Below are 18,104 nucleotides of genomic sequence, written 5' to 3'. Positions count from 1 at the left end.
TTTTCCTGAGATGTTTGCACCTGGAAGAGAAATAGCTGTGGACGAGTCTTTGGTATTGTTCAAGGGCCGCTTGGTTTTTAGGCAATACATTCCTAGTAAGAGGGCACGCTATGGCATCAAACTGTATATGCTGTGTGACAGTGAGACTGGATATGTTTATAATTTCAGGGTGTACACCGGTAAGGATTCCAGCATTAACACTTCTGCTTGTCCGTCCACTTTTGGAGTGACTGAGAAAATTGTGTGGGAACTAGGTAGACGATTATTTAACAAAGGCCACCATTTATATGTAGATAACTTCTACACTAGTGTGCGTTTGTTCAAGGAGTTGGCCAAAGTGGGCACTGTTGCATGTGGCACGATGCGCAGTAACCGGAAAGGTTTTCCAATAGAACTTGTTTGCAAAAGGCTTGTGCGGGGACAGTCTACTGCATTGCGATGTGGGAAGCTTCTAGCTGTGAAGTTTTCAGACAGGAGAGATGTTTACATGCTGACTACTATCCATGACGAAAGCACTGAAGCTCTGCCAGTTCGGGGTGAGACTGCTGAAGTGCGTAAACCTGTGTGCATTTTAGACTATAATAGGCACATGGGTGGTGTTGACAGAGTAGATCAGAGGTTGGAACCTTATGCTGCTCTTCGAAAGGCTTACGTTTGGTACAAGAAGTTGGCTATCCATCTTTTCCACTTGGCATCCTTTAATGCTTTTGTTGTTTTCCAGAAATCTTGTCCTGAGTCAAAGATGCCTTTTGTTAAGTTTCAGGAGACTATAATAGGCAGCCTTGTACTAGTGGAACAGGCAAGTGTGCCAAGATTTGGAGGAAGTGGCTAGACTGAAAGATCGCCACTTTCCAGAATACATTCCTCCCACAACTGCAAAAGACAATCCCACTAAAAGATGTAGAGTCTGTTGGCGAAGAGAAGTGCGGAGGGAGTCTCGTATGCACTGTCCTGACTGTCCTTCAAATCCTGGATTGTGTGTGCCAGCTTGTTTTAAATCGTACCACACACAAAAGAAGTTTTGGGAGTTTCATTGAGCTTGTAAGTGTACTGTCTGGTCTGTTTTCTGTAATATTTTTTTGTTTGCTTTTAGGTTTGCATTAGTGCAAAGCATTTAGGTTTTGAATTTGTGTTAGCAGATTTGTAGGTTTCTACATTTGATTTGTGGTATTTCTTTAAAAAATTCTAATTTCGATGGTGGTGTGTGCAGGATTGTGCTTGGATTGTTGGTGTGCGTGGACTGGCGCTTGGCTGGTGGTGTGCGTGGTCTGGTGTTTGGCTGGCATAGTGCATGGATTGGAGTTGTGCTGGGGGGGTGAGTGGATTTTTGCTTGGCTGGCGGAGTGCATGGTTAGGTGCTTGGCTGGTGGTGTGAGTGGATGGCGCTTGGCTGGTGGTGTGCGTGGTCTGGTGCTTGGCTGGCATAGTGCATGGATTGGAGTTGTGCTGGGGGGGTGCGTGGATTTTTGCTTGGCTGGCGGAGTGTATGGTTAGGTGCTTGGCTGGCGGTGTGAGTGGAGTGGTGCTTGGCTGGCGGTGTGTGTGGAGTGGTAGTTGGCTGTCGGTGTGCGCTGAGTGGTGTTTGGCTGGCAGTGTGCATGGTCTGGTGCTTGGATGGTGGTGTGGGTGGACTGGCGCTCGGCAGGCGGTGTGTGAGTAGTTATTTTCTGTTGGTCAATACACACACTGCTAGTTGAGTGACACTCCACACAGTCCATCATTTTGTGTAGTTGCAGTGTCAGAAATGTGGGCGTGTGAAAGTGATGGGCCCTTGAATGGCGCTGTTTGCTGGTGTGAGTGTTGAAATGTGATGGGTCCGCGGCTGGCGGTGTGAATGTTTTGTATGTGTCACGCGTACGAAAGGTGTATGAATGGCCTGTAAAGAGGTTGGTGCCTTGACGTGGCTTTACAGCTCACGAGCTGAGAGTCAGTGGTTCAGTTTATCATACTTTCAATTATACGCAGTGTATTTCATTTTTGATGAAATTACTTGCGTATCCAATTGTATGTACTGAATCATCACTCACCCTCGTGCCAAATCCAACCAGTATGTGTGTGTGCTTGCGGATTAGATGGGTGTGCAGTAATAATTGTTTTTTTTCTCTTTCTGCAGTAGGGTGTACCTTGCCCCTTATTGTGATTGTTGTTATGTGTTGCTTTTCCATTCGGATGGTGTCAATGGTCTGGTTTGTATCAGGTATGAAAGGTGCGTGAATGGCCTGTAAAACGGTTGGTGCCTTGTCGTGGCTTTACAGCTCACGAGTTGCGAGTCACTGGTTCAGTTTTTATGCATTTATTTATTGACAGAGCATTTCATTTTTTTGAAATATCTTGTTAATAAAATTTTATGTACTGAACCATCACTCGCCCTCGTGCCAAATCCAACCTGTATGTGTGTGTCTTTGAGGAATAGATAGCCGTGCTTGAATGTTTGACTTTTGAGTAACTCTGTTAAGGTGTGGTATCCTTTTACTCGGGAGAACAAGGGGAGCGCAGGGTGGTAGGACTTTTTTGCCGGCACGGCGATCCCACGCCAAAATGTTTGGAAAAGTGCTATTTTTACCTATTTTTAAGGTTTGCAAGGAGTTCTGGGTAGGAAAACATTGGTGGACCCACTCATGCCATACCTCCCTGGACTCTCCCGGGTGTCTAGTTTTCAGAACTGTTTGGGTTTGCTACTTTCCAAAGAATACCACCCACCCCGGGCCAAAAACTCAGGTGCCTCCCCCCCAAAAAATCAAAGTTATATTGCTTCAGGGTATTTTCTATTCACCACTGTTAGATTTGGACCTTTTCCTGTTGCAGCCACTATGGCTACCCACGCAAGTGAGGTACCGTTTTTATCGGGAGACCTGGGGGAATGCTGGGTGGGAGGTAATTTGTGTGAGCCCAGTGATGCCACGCTTTCCCAGACTACAACGTGTGAAAAAATTGATTTTTTTCTGCTAAAATTGAGGTTTGCAAGGGATTCTGGGTAAAGGAACGTTGGCGGATCCACGCAAGCCATACCTCCTTGGAAGCGCCCGGGTGTCTACTTTTCAGAAATGTGTGGGTTTGGTAGGTTTCCATAGATGGCTGTCTCGCACGGGGCCAGAAACCCAGGTAACCCCTAAGTCCACCAGCTTTTGCAAGAGGGGTTACCTGGGTTTTTGGCCCCGTGCGAGACAGCCATCTAGGGAAACCTACCAATCCCACACATTTCTGAAAAGTAGACAACCGGGGGCTTCCAAGGAGGTATGGCTTGCGTGGATCCTCCAACGTTCCTTTACCCAGAATCCCTTGCAAACCTCAATTTTTGCATGTAAAAAATCAGTTTTTTCACACGTTTTAGTGTGGGAAAGCGTGGCATCACTGGGCACACACAAATTACCTCCCACCCAGCGTTCCCCAAGGTCTCCCGATAAAAATGGTACCTCACTTGCGTGGGTAGGCATAGCGGCTGCTTTAGGAAAAGGCCCAATTCATACTGTGGAGACGAAAACATTACCTTTAGCCAAATAATCTTATTTTTTGAGGGGGTCACCTGAGCTTTTGGCCCGGGGCTTGGCAGGCATCTTTGGAAACTACCAAACCCAAACAGTTCTGAGAACTAGACACCCGGGGGAGTCCAGGGTGGTATGGCATGCGTGGGTCCCCCAATGTTTTCCTACCCAGAAACCCCTGCAAACCTGAAATTTTGGTCAAAAAACCCACTTTTCCATACTTTTTTGGGTGGGATCTCGCTGCCGGAACAAATGTCCTACCACCCAGTGTTTCCCTTGTTCTCCCGAGTAAAATGATACCTCACTTGTGTGGGTGGGCCAAAGGCATGTGACTTAGGCTGGGGTGCTTAATTTGTAAAACGTAAATATGAGTAAAAACTACTTTTTTCAAAATTCATTTTTGGCGTATTCTGCTTTGGGGCACCCACACAAGTGAGGTATCCTTTTACTCGGGAGAACAAGGGGAACGCAGGGTGGTATGACTTTTTTGCCGGCCCGGCGATCCCACGCCAAAAAGTTTGGAAAAGTGCAATTTTTACCTAATTTTAAGGTTTGCAGAGAGTTCTGGGTAGGAAAACATTGGGGGACCCATGCATGCCATACCTCCCTGGACTTCCCCGGGTGTCTAGTTTTCAGAACTGTTTGGGTTTGCTACTTTGCAAAGAATACCACCGAGCCCCGGGCCACAAACTCAGATGCCCCCCCCCAAAATCAAGGTAGTTTTGCAATAAGGTAATGTAAATTCACCACCGTACGATTTGAACCGTTTCCTGTTGCAGCCACTATGTCTACCCACGCAAGTGAGGTACCATTTTTTTCGGGAGACCTGGGGGAACGCTGGGTGGGTGGAAATTTGTTGATCCACGCAGATTCCAGAACTTTCCACCACAGAAATGTGAGGAAAATGTGTTTTTTTGGTCAAATTTTTATGTTTTCAAGGGATTCTGGGTAACAAAACCTGGGGGTAGGCAGGCGAGTCACCCCATCCTGAATTCCCCTGGGTGTCTAGTTTTCAAAAATGTATAGGTTTGCTAGGTTTCCCTAGGTGCTGGCAGAGCTACGGCGCAAAAACAAAAGGTAGTCTTTTTGTCCGAATCGTGCTAAATTTCACTGGGAAATTGAGGTGCGACCATGCTGCGTTTTGCGCTGTTTCATGTCGCAGCCACTATGCCTACCCACGCAAGTGAGGTACCATTTTTTTTGGGAGACCTGGGGGCACGCTGGGTGGGTGGAAATTTGTTGATCCACGCAGATTCCAGAACTTTCCACCACAGAAATGTGAGGAAAATGTGTTTTTTTGGTCAAATTTTTATGTTTTCAAGGGATTCTGGGTAACAAAACCTGGGGGTAGGCAGGCGAGTCACCCCATCCTGAATTCACCTGGGTGTCTAGTTTTAAAAAATGTATAGGTTTGCTAGGTTTCCCTAGGTGCTGGCAGAGCTACGGCGCAAAAACAAAAGGTAGTCTTTTTGTCCGAATCGTGCTAAATTTCACTGGGAAATTGAGGTGCGACCATGCTGCGTTTTGCGCTGTTTCATGTCGCAGCCACTATGCCTACCCACGCAAGTGAGGTACCATTTTTTTCGGGAGACCTGGGGGCACGCTGGGAGGGTGGAAATTTGTTGATCCACGCAGATTCCAGAACTTTCCACCACAGAAATGTGAGGAAAATGTGTTTTTTTGGTCAAATTTTTATGTTTTCAAGGGATTCTGGGTAACAAAACCTGGGGGTAGGCAGGCGAGTCACCCCATCCTGAATTCCCCTGGGTGTCTAGTTTTCAAAAATGTATAGGTTTGCTAGGTTTCCCTAGGTGCTGGCAGAGCTACGGCGCAAAAACAAAAGGTAGTCTTTTTGTCCGAATCGTGCTAAATTTCACTGGGAAATTGAGGTGCGACCATGCTGCGTTTTGCGCTGTTTCATGTCGCAGCCACTATGCCTACCCACGCAAGTGAGGTACCATTTTTTTCGGGAGACCTGGGGCCACGCTGGGTGAGTGAAAATTTGTTGATCCACGGAGATTCCAGAACTTTCCACCACAGAAATGTGAGGAAAATGTGTTTTTTTGATCAAATGTTTATGTTTTCAAGGGATTCTGGGTAACAAAACCTGGGGGTAGGCAGGCGAGTCACCCCATCCTGAATTCCCCTGGGTGTCTAGTTTTCAAAAATGTATAGGTTTGCTAGGTTTCCCTAGGTGCTGGCAGAGCTACGGCGCAAAAACAAAAGGTAGTCTTTTTGTCCGAATCGTGCTAAATTTCACTGGGAAATTGAGGTGCGACCATGCTGCGTTTTGCGCTGTTTCATGTCGCAGCCACTATGCCTACCCACGCAAGTGAGGTACCATTTTTTTTGGGAGACCTGGGGGCACGCTGGGTGGGTGGAAATTTGTTGATCCACGCAGATTCCAGAACTTTCCACCACAGAAATGTGAGGAAAATTTGTTTTTTTGGTCAAATTTTTATGTTTTCAAGGGATTCTGGGTAACAAAACCTGGGGGTAGGCAGGCGAGTCACCCCATCCTGAATTCCCCTGGGTGTCTAATTTTACAAAAATGTATAGGTTTGCTAGGTTTCCCTAGGTGCTGGCAGAGCTACGGCGCAAAAACAAAAGGTAGTCTGTTTGTCCGAATCGTGCTAAATTTCACTGGGAAATTGAGGTGCGACCATGCTGCGTTTTGCGCTGTTTCATGTCGCAGCCACTATGCCTACCCACGCAAGTGAGGTACCATTTTTTTGGGGAGTCCTGGGGGCACGCTGGGTGGGTGGAAATTTGTTGATCCACGCAGATTCCAGAACTTTCCACCACAGAAATGTGAGGAAAATGTGTTTTTTTGGTCAAATTTTTATGTTTGCAAGGGATTCTGGGTAACAAAACCTGGGGGTGGGCAGACGAGTCACCCCATCCTGAATTGCCCTGGGTGTCTAGTTTTTAAAAATGTATAGGTTTGCTAGGTTTCCCTAGGTGCGGGCAGAGCTACGGCGCAAAAACAAAAGGTAGTCTTTTTGTCCGAATCGTGCTAAATTTCACTGGGAAATTGAGGTGCGACCATGCTGCGTTTTGCGCTGTTTCATGTCGCAGCCACTATGCCTACCCACGCAAGTGAGGTACCATTGTTTTCGGGAAACCTGGGGGCACGCTGGGTGGGTGGAAATTTGTTGATCCACGCAGATTCCAGAACTTTCCACCACAGAAATGTGACGAAAATTTGTTTTTTTGGTCAAATTTTTATGTTTGCAAGGGATTCTGGGTAACAAAACCTGGGGGTAGGCAGACGAGTCACCCCATCCTGAATTGCCCTGGGTCTCTAGTTTTCAAAAATGTATAGGTTTGCTAGGTTTCCTTAGGTGCTTGCAGAGCTACGGCGCAAAAACAAAAGGTAGTCTTTTTGTCCGAATCGTGCTAAATTTCACTGGGAAATTGAGGTGCGACCATGCTGCGTTTTGCGCTGTTTCATGTCGCAGCCACTATGCCTACCCACACAAGTGAGGTACCATTTTTTTCGGGAGACCTGGGGGCACGCTGGGTGGGTGGAAATTTGTTGATCCACGCAGATTCCAGAACTTTCCACCACAGAAATGTGAGGAAAATGTGTTTATTTTGTGAAAATCTTAGCTTTGCAAGGGATTCTGGGTAACAAAACCTGGTGGTAGGCAGTCGAGTCACCCCATCCTGAATTTCCCTGGGTGTCTACTTTTCAAAAATGTATAGGTTTCCTAGGTTTCCCTAGGTGCCGGCAGAGCTAGGGTGCAAAAACTACAGGTAGGCACTTTGCCAAAAAAGGGTCAATTTGTAACTGCTAAATTTAGGTGTGACCACGTTGCATTTTGCGCCGTTTCCTGTCGCAGGCACAAGGCCGACCCACACAAGTGAGGTACCGTTTTTATCGGGACACTTGAGGTAATTCAGATTTGTAAATCAACTGTTATTACCAATTGAGCTTTCATGCATTTCTCCCTTTGAATGAAAGACATTGTGTAAAAAAAAAATCTTTATGAAAAATGACCAATAATTCTCATGCTAGTATGAGTATTCCCAACTTTGAAAATGTGCAATTATATACTGTTTCTGAACTCTATAATTTGTACCCAATTCAGAAATACGTAGGTGTCTTTCATACAGATTATTCCATGTATACATTTTCCAAGACAAAGTGCACTATACCCAGTAAATGAAAAAATACCATTGCAAGTTGCTGCTCAGTTTTTGGATCTGGGTTCGTCGGGTTCTTGGTGAAACTACAAGTCCTATATATCCCCACAACCAGGAAGGTCTAACGGATGTAACGGTATATTGCTTTCCAAGAGCTGTCAAAATTAGAAAAAGTTATAGGTGAAAACGTTGAGACAAAAGGCTGTTTTTTTCAACAAAATTTCAAATATTCCAATATCTAACTGTTAGTTTCTATAACGAAACCTTCATGGATTTAGACAAATGACCCCTTTCTGAATTCAGAATTTTGTCTACTTTTCGAAAATGTAAAGCTTTCCAGGATCCATTATTGCTTTCAAACTCATTTCTACCATTAACTGGAAGGAGGTGGAAAGCTCTAAAAATAGCAAAAATAGGCTATGTCCCAGAAAAATGCCAAAACTGAGTGAAAAATTTCGGTTCTCTGACAAAAGTCTGTCATTCCCTGAAAGCTGAGAAAATGGAGATTTCAGCCCCACAAACCTTTTTGTGATACCATTTTCAGGGAAACACCCAGAGGCTTTCATTTGCAGCCCGTTTTTCCCATTTTTCTGAAAAAAACAAAAAAATCACTATATTTTGGTTAATTTCTGGGCCCCCTCCAAGGGAATCCACAAACCCTGGGCGCCTTTAGAATCCACATGATGTTGGAAGAAAAGGACGCAAATTTGGCATGGATACCTTATGTGGTCAAAAAGTTACAAGGGCCTAAGCGCGCACTACTCCAAAACGCCAAAAAAAGCCTCAGCACAGGAGGGGAAAAGGCCTAGCAGCGAAGGGGCTAAAATAAAATAAAATAAATAAATAAAAAATCGACCTACAGCCAAAAGCATCTCTAGCAAAAATGTTCAATTTAGCCCCTCTCCCATCCTCCTCTCCCATTTCTATCTCTCCCCTTCTACCTCTTTCTCTTTTTCTTCTCTCTTATCTAATGGACCCGTACCTGCTGTAAGGGGATGAAGCTGGAGAAAGTGACAGGTGCGCCAGAAGTGGCCATCTCTTTGAAAAACAGACTCCAATTACTGTGGCCCACAGGGTATATGCCTGAAGAAATAACTAGGTAGGCCGCACCTGCCGTTGGGCTATCTGGGTTTGAACTTTAAGGCTTCCCAAAAATGTCCTTCTCTCACTAGTGATTCTGTGAATCCACCCTGATAGGGATATTTGCCTAAGAATTAGACTTCGGGCGGATTCCGCCCCGTCACTGCACCGCCAAAGCCATGGTTAGACCGCTCGCCAGATTAGGATTTCCTCTTGTTTGGCCGGCTTTGTTTTTGACGTTCCCACGGCGGTGCCCTGAAAATGGGCACCATAATGGGAACGCCAAAAACAGCTCCTGCACGGCATGGAGAGAAAAATCCATGCCGGGCAGGAAAAGGTGTGCATGCATACATGGGGGCAAGTATTGTGCCTACTGGTGTGCCATAAAAGCGCAAACTTCCCTCACGACCTTCTAATTTCTACAAATCACAACATTATTCCTTTTAATAAAAGTTATCAACACAAGGTGGATATTTTATCATTTAGAGTTTTTTATTATTTTATTTTTTTGTTATTTCTTAGTATTATTCTTATTCGATTTTAAATATTATTTTACAAAAAACACATATATTTCAGCATTTAAACAATTAATATGTAGATACCAAACAGAGAAAACAAAAACGAATACATATTTACCAAAATGTCATACACACACTTTCATACAATCCACATTCATTCCTGATTCTGTATCGGAGGAATCACAAGTTGTTGTGGTGTGCCTCCACAGGGTGTGAGGCACCAGGGGGCCCAATTTTCTTTCCACCATGGAAACCATGGCGGAGAGGAATCTTGTAATATGCTTGGCGGGATGGCAGTGGACCCGCCAAGCATATTACTGCCTCCTGACCAACACAACATCGCAAGGGAAGGGCGGGTACCCTTGCAGCTGCAACGGGGCTGTGTTGGTCCCACCACCTATATCGTAATAGGGTGGTTGGGAATCCGCCGCACCCTCGCGAGTCCGGTGGTCTATGGACCACCAGACTCGTAATCGGGGACTTAGTCAAGCGTAAGTGAGACAGCAATCAAATTGGAGGACCAGCTGTAGTGGTCTGTGTGCAGCTTGCTGGTCATATGTTTAAATTATTGTATGGCAAACTGAGTATCCCTTCTTGGATATTAAAGTGAAGTATACTGAACTGGTTTGCAACAAACATATTATTCTGGCTACAAAATAGCTTCCTCTTTGTGGTGCACAATATGACATTGATCAGTACAACGCGTACCTTACAATCAGGATCCGCTTTAGGACTGGTGGGTCACTTTGCGACAATCTTTTTTGGAGCCCTTCCAATTACCTCCTTCTTCATGGATTCCCTCACCACCACCCACCAACATTGGCCCCGTCTCTCCATAGCCCCTCTCTGACATACATCTAATTTTTTTTTACGGTGCTACTCATAGTTCACTCACACTCAGTTCTATGATCTGCAAGGCACACGTTTTTTTGTTTGCAGCAGGCACATTATCTCTTTGTGCTACATTATGATGAGGAGAGAACTGCTACTAGACACAACTTAGCTCTCTCCCGAGCTGGAAAATTAATCACCCGAGTTATTTTGACATTTTTATTGTTGCCTGAAAACTGCTAGACACACAGGAGCGATGCAGTACTGGTTTTAAACCTATAAGTTATTTTTAATCAGTATTCTCTCCCTGAAATCAGTATCAGGTGCAGCTATACCGGTCGCACTGCCGTAAAGCTGGCCCCACTTACAAAATGTGTCCAACAGCCTGCTGCACAAAAGGCCCTGCCTCTACCCCTCTGTGCGAAAGTTTCCAGTGAGATGCTGTGAGGGTGTGATTGTGTGCCTCGTTGAGGCACCGATGGAGAGCTAGAAGGTGCTAGATCTCACCATGTGCTTTCACTACCTCCCCATTGAGGGAGATCAAAGTGGACTGGATTGTTTAGATATTAGGAGTGGTGTGTAGTAAATTAGATGTCAGGAATCAGGCAAAGACTTCTTATGAAGATTGAAGAATTTATTACAGCACAGGAACAAACGAGCCTCCCACCATCTGGCTCAGCTCCAACTGACCATAACTAGAATACCAGCCAGGTCGCTATCAGAACATAGTGAACACAGTATTCTAACATAGTAACAACTAAGGACATTGAAGACAGACACACCATGACAAACAAGGTATAATCATATTTACAACACATCTCCCTCCCTTGAATAACAAAAACAAAAGAGAACTGATGAACAAATGAATTAACAAATATAATCATCAAGATATACAGGTGGACGACGAGTACGAGAACTCCTCACACTGTAATTGGCAGAATCATTGCAGATATCAGAAGTGAAACTTTGATCACGTATGCCTCCAGAACGAGAAGCATCACCACCACCCTCTTCCCTTCTTATCACAGGTAAAGCAGATGAATTCGGATTGCTATGGGTAGACAACATATAACCATTAGTGTTTGAACAAGAATCAGAGTTGACATCATTAGAATTTGCACTAGAGTGTTTGCGATATAGAGCAACCCTGCGGTAATTCCATTTTTCACCATTTTCCAAAAGTAAATAATGAGGAAAGACACGTTTTACAGAAAAAGGACCTCTAAACTTGGAAAGCCCCTTTGATATTCTACCAGGTTTAACCTTGACAAGATCACCTACAGCAATAGGTAAAGAAATCTTGTCAGCAATTTCCTGAGAGAAACACTTTTCATTAACATTTTTTAACCAAGAGGGCGTCAATTTTGAATTGGGAGGTCTACCTCTCATCAATTCAAAAGGAGATTTGAGATCCTGCTTGTGAGGAGTGGAGCGATAGGCCCACACCATCTCTTGAACTCGATCATCAGAAAAACACCCTAACGCACACGTCATTTGAATAATACCCTTTACTAGTCTGTTAACCGTCTCACATATACCATTTCCCTGTGGATTATACAGACTGGTCCGATGATGAGCTATCCCACAACTCTCTGCAAGGAAATGCTCGCGCAGAATGCTCGAGCTAGGGTTTAAATGTCGCTTTAATAAAAGTTGTCTTTCCGCTTGTCAAAATTGCCTTCCGCTTGTCAAAATTGTCAAAATTTCATCCCAGCTGCATTTCCACTGAGTGAGAAACCTAAAAGTACTCACAATTGCACGCTGTGGTTCTGTTTCGAGTGGTCGCAACGTTTGTTCTCTGTAATTTGACTCCGCTGTGTTATTCATCAACAGGACTGCTAACGCGGGATTACTGGTTACTAGTTACCTTACCAAATCCCAAACTAAGTCGACTGAATCGTTGGTACCTGTCATTGAGTAAAAGGTAATCTTACAATATGTCAATCAATTTAAGAACTTACACCAATCTAAAGGACCACTGACCAAATTTTAAGTTTCAAAGATTTAATATAAAGTCAAAGATAACTGAAGATACAAACTTCTCAAAATGAGATTCAGAAGATAAATCGGTATCACTATGAACATGAACTTTTTGAATAATCTGAGTCTGAAAAACAAAATAATAAGTACAATCTCGAAAACCATAAGGGTTGCCAAAATGGATACAAGTTGTAACCTCAAAGTCATTACAGAAAAGAAAATTAAGGTTAGTCTGTCCCTACACTATACTAAGTGACATCCCTACTTAGCAAGATCTTTACCCCTCTAGGTGTCAGCCGTGGTGACTTCCTAAGAAGATCACGCACTTCTCTTTGTCTCTTCTCTGATAATGGGTCTCTCCTGATCAGCCTATCTGCCTACCCATCCGCTTCCTTAGGCTCCCAAAATCATCTGCTCTGCTCTCCTCCCGGGTCTCTTTCCCTAATACCAAATCACATTTCCAACAGAAACGCCCCTTGGGACGCCCCTCACGTGGTATATCTTTGCGCGGCAAACTCCATGATGGTACTCTTGAAGACCCTCGTTAAAGTTGACCTTGGTTCCCAGGCTTCTTCTCCAATGCGCCGATACCCCCTAAATTCCTGGAAACTCCTACAGGCCTGCGCAAGGCGCCACTGAACAAAGTCCCTTTCATTCGAGCTGATTAGGACCCTCGCACCTGCATACAGTTCGTCCTGCAGTGGGCCTCAAATTCCAGACTCCACCATATCTTTAGGTCGTAAAACACACTCCAAGCTCTGTGCTGGACACCTCTCGACTTCTTCCCTAACGAGCACATGGCAGTTCAAACGATATGACATTATCTGTTCAGGCCTACTTGATTTACATGAGGCGGGTCCCTGCACTCTAAAACATTAACTTGATTTAAACAGCAACATTCTTAACTATCATACGTTTCTAAAATAACACATCTATAAAGCATATACTTCAACCCTAAGTTCAATAATACATTTGGAAGAACCACGTCAACCTTATCTCACATTATTTTAGCAGCACGTTTAGGTTTGCTGTGAATTGCCCTGAGGCCTACACATTTAACTGGATTTCAGAGTTACATTTAATTCGGACATGATTCTTTTAACATGAGAACGTGAGGTTTTCATATTCATTCCAACATTTCTACATTAATCTCACACAGTTATACTTATTATTACTCTACTTAACATTTTATACATTTCGCTACTGAATATAGAACACTCTGTATATTTCACTCCTAGATATAAAACACTCGTGTGCAAAACATGTTTAACTAACTACGTGCTTGTAAATATGGTGTACTTATACATTTTTTCCCAAACTTGTGCTCTCTCAGTCCCCCCTTTGATGACCTTCAGGGGTCATCACCATCAAGACACTAAAAATGTAGAACCCTTCAAAGTGAAGTCATGGCAGTGCCACCTCTTTTCATAGCCTCCAATGCTTTCAGACTCTTGTATTGAGTGTCCTGCATCGCTGTCAACTCTTCCTCCTGTTTCCTCATAGTTCTTTGCAACCTATTTGCTCTATAACATTGATACAAACGCACCAATCCCCACAAAGTGATTATGCAAATCACAATTATGATGATGGGTTTCAGTATGTACCAAACGATACCCTTTCCTAAGTTGGCAAACCAACCTCCAACTTTACCCATTCCATGACCTACTCTTTCCCACACATTTACTTTTGCCAGATCCTCAATTTCGTAGTGTATGGCAGTGATGTTTCGTATATACTTCTCTAGAGGTTTTGAATTGTCTGGAATGTAAGTGCAGCATTCCTGGACCTTCAAAGCCTTACAGACTCCTCCCTCTTTAGCTAACAGAACGTCTAAAGCAAGTCGGTTCTGAAGAACCATTGCCCTAATGGATTGCATCTCCCCTTCTATCAGCATCAATGATCTTGCGGTACTGGCAGATAGCCTATCTACGACTGTAGCTAACCTCCTGATCTTAATGTCATTCAATATCAGTCCTAAGATAGGGAATGCAGCACCGAGGACATCTCCAACTACTTCTGCTGCACCCAGCCCTCTCTTCCACCTAGTTGGTATTTCTTTCTTTGTTGTTTCTAAATTCTCAACATGATATATTTTAGGGAAGACAACAGCCAGATAGCATGATCCGTACCAATTATCTGGTAACTTCACATAGGCATTTCTTCCACATACAAAATATACATTTGGTATTGCTTGCATCCCTTTCAAAAAATCCTTAAGAGTAATACTCCAATTGAAAGGCATGTTCACAATTGACTTGACCTACATAAAAGTTCTCATAATAGGAGTAACTCCTGTGAATGCACAGTTTCCCCCGTTTCTCCTTACCCAAAGCAATTGGACCAATACTACCTTTTCTTTGATGTGCCCTTTCCTCCTTGGTCCAATCTGTTTCCCATTGTCCTGAGGCCTTCAGAATCTTCTGCCTCCTGTATCTAGTATCTACCTGTCCTATAAACTTTTTCTCAATTTCTGACACTTGACAAGTCAGATTGTTTCTTCGAGCATGTGAAGTATCTAACGTTTTCCATGGAATAAACCATTTATGTAATCTGTCTTCGCTTTTGTAATAGTCCCACTTGTTCAAATGCTTGAAATTCGGGACCTCTGGCAATGTCGAGTCGAAATTCGAGAAATAATACTCAAATCCTTCTCGTCCATAAAATATGCTCAACAACAAACTGCATGTGATTCCATATGTCAATGGAAGATGATGGTATCTGATACCCTCCTCTACCGAAGCTGGTAATTGCATACAAACGTAACAATTCTTCACTTCCATGGCATCAACGTATTCATACAGCAATTTAGCATAAGCATTTGACCTGAAATTTCCCTGTGACTCATCAGTGTGTAACCTTTTTACTTCTGCATCTAACAACGCTTTGTCTTTATCATTGATGTTTCCCTTATCATTAATAATGGTAGTTTTCGGTGTTGACACTCCCTTGACTTCCTGTACTGTAGTTGCATCTCTCTCGTGTCCCACTATGTATGAGACCGTAACAACTAAAACTATCAAGGAAATCACTACTCCCAACAATGTGCCAACTATACATTTTGCCCTGCGGTTCGGGTTGCCAGCCTCCATGTTCTCAAACAGTGTGGTTCTGGACGCTCTTCCTGCATCAACTTCTTCCTCTTTTCGAACAAAGTCTTTCTCTCTTGCAATGTCTCTCTTTTGAACACTTGGAAGCTTGACAATCTATTTCCGCAAAACAGTTCAAAGTCCAGTAGAAATATAGACAACCCTAGCCCTTCTCCATCCGCTAAAAGGAAACCCCTACCATTTTTTCTTCTTCCACTCGGCGCTAGGTTATCTTGCAGCAATTTTACAATTTCTTTTCAAGAGTCTTATTTTCATCTGAAGTTATGTATGGCTCAAGGAGGGACACTACGTCTTCATAAATGTCCATCCGAAGAAACATTCCCTCAAGTTCTGGGCAGTTCGTACAACAACATGGAAAGTCAACTGTTTCTAGAATTATTCTCCTTATTTCGCTCTGGACAAGTGGACGGACAAAATTAAGAGTTAACGTTTTTTCAATTTCTACTCCTGGTACTATCAGTTCTACATCCACAATTACAAAGCGGTCCGTTCTAATCAAGATCACTTTCTTCACCTTTCCAGTTCTGCGCCCCCTTGAAGACATTCGCAATATGGTATTAATCCACAACAATGAGCGCTCCAAGAATTTCTACTACTCGCTCAAGCATTTCCAAACGAAGAAGAGTTCCCTCCAATATTGGATATCGTGAACAGCAAACTGGAAACTCAACTGTCTCTAAAATCAATTTTCTTATTCCGCTCAGGAGAGGAGGATGAACGATGTTGAGTGTCAGCAACCTTTCGGTCTCCGCTCCTGGCAGTAGAAACCTTATTTGTACTGTGATGATCGGGTTAGTTCTGACCAGGTCTACTTCCCGGATCCTCCCGGTTCTGTGCCCCCCAGACATCTGCAACGAGGTAGGTCCAGTCGGGAGTAGAGTATCTTCTGCTAGGCACTCGCACCCTCCTTGATCTTCTAAGACCCTCCTCGGCTTGATCCTGGATATCTTCTTCTGGATCTGAGTCTTCGGATATAGGAGCAAGCGTTTCTTCCTGAGCCGACCTTAAGCTTAGCCTTCTTCTCCTTTCTGGCCAAGTGGCAGCTCCAAGCCTTATTCTCCTATTCCTTGTCCTCTCACTTGGTTCTTGGTCACTCTGATACGGATCTGAGTCTGAGTCGTATTCACTACTGCTCTCTCCTTCAGTTGCGTCCTCAGTCTCACTGCCGTTCTGTCTTCTTTCTTCTTCTGAATCCAATGCGTTCCCAACTTCTTCCGACACCCCCTCAGCTGCTTCAATCCCTTCTTGCGACTCTTCCTCCACTTCCGGGCTTTCGTCTGGGATAGGAGCTGTTTCTTCTAGAGGTGCTGGAACTCTTCGAGTATGGGATGCATGGATCCAATTTGGCAGCCCCCCGCACTTCACCGCGGTGTTCGTGATCAGGATTACCTGAAAGGGCCCACGCCAGCGAACATCTAGGCAGTTCTTCCGGACGTGTTTTTTAACCAACACCCAGTCCCCTGGGTTCAGGTCATGACACAGGTTCCTCGATGCTGGAACTTCAACCGCATGCACCTGAAGGGACACAGAATGGATGGCGTCAGACAGTCCTTTACAATAATCCAAGATCAGATCATCTGTAATATTCAATAGGGCAGCAGTTGGAACTGTGGGAAGTCTCATGGCCCTCCCCATCAGAATCTCGTGGGGAGAGAGACCTGTCCTCCTGTCAGGGGTGCTGCGCATGCTCATGAGCACTAAAGGAAGAGCATCTGGCCAACTCAAAGATGTGGATGCCACTACTTTAGCCAATCTATTCTTCAATGTGCCATTCACTTGTTCCACAATTCCTGAAGCTTCTGGTCGATAACTACAATGCAGCTTTTGATCGATATTCAGTGTGGAGCACAACATCTTCACTATTTCGCTGTTAAAATGTTTTCCTCTGTCCGATTCCAAAGAGGCAGGCACCCCGAAGCGCGGTATCAACCCCCTGAGCAACAATTTAGCCACTGTGAGTGTATCGCACCTACGTGTAGGGTACGCTTCAACCCATCTGGAAAATACGCATACAATCACCAACACATACCGAAGGCGATTGACTCTTGGCATTTCGATGAAATCTAGTTGCATTCTATTGAAAGCCCCCCCGACCTCCCAATGTGACTCAGTGTGACTGGTGTTCGTTTGCCTACGTTCAGTTGTTGGCAGGTGACACATCGCTTACATACTGATTCTGCTGCTATTCTAAATTTAGGGCAATACCAAGTTTGCCTAAACACTCTCATCATAGCATCCCTTCCTAGATGTACTGGACCATGTATTTCTCTTGCCATGGGATTAGCTAATTCTTCAGGTAACACAGCTCTCCCATCTGCTGAAACCCAAAAATCCATTTCACTTCGCACACAACCTGCTGTTTCCCATGCCCTTTTCTCAGTTTCTGGTGCATTCTCCTGCATTACCCTCAAATCTTCCCAGGAATCCACGGTCTCTAACATCATGCTTAATTCTGTCCTTTCTTCTGCACCTTCTATTTCCACCTTCGAGAAAGAATAATTTTGTTCCGCACAATAACGTGCGACTTCATCAGCGTATCTGTTGCCTTGTGACACAAAATCTGTATTCTTAGTATGAGCTACACATTTTACTATTGCGATGTCAACTGGACCTTGTAATGCTTCTAACAACAGCCGCACAAATTCTCCATTTCGAATGGGCGAACCAGAGGAGGTCATGTAACCCCTCTGAGACCACAACTGCCCGAAATCATGAACCACACCGAAACCATATTGGCTGTCCGTGTAGATGGTGACTCTCTTTCCGTTTCCTGCTATGCAGGCACGAGTTAGGGCAATAATTTCTGCTACCTGTGCGGAATGTACTCCTTCCAGGCAAGCGGCTTCCACAACTCCAGTAATAGTACAAACAGCATAAGCTGCTCTCAACCGACCAGTATCGTCTCTTAAACATGAGCCATCAACAAAATAAATTTCATCGGGGTCAGACAATGGCTC

The sequence above is a fragment of the Lissotriton helveticus genome, chromosome 3_1 (assembly GCF_964261635.1).
Source record: "Lissotriton helveticus chromosome 3_1, aLisHel1.1, whole genome shotgun sequence".
Classification (NCBI taxonomy): Eukaryota; Metazoa; Chordata; class Amphibia; order Caudata; family Salamandridae; genus Lissotriton; species Lissotriton helveticus.
Note: the sequence above shows the minus strand (reverse complement) of the source record.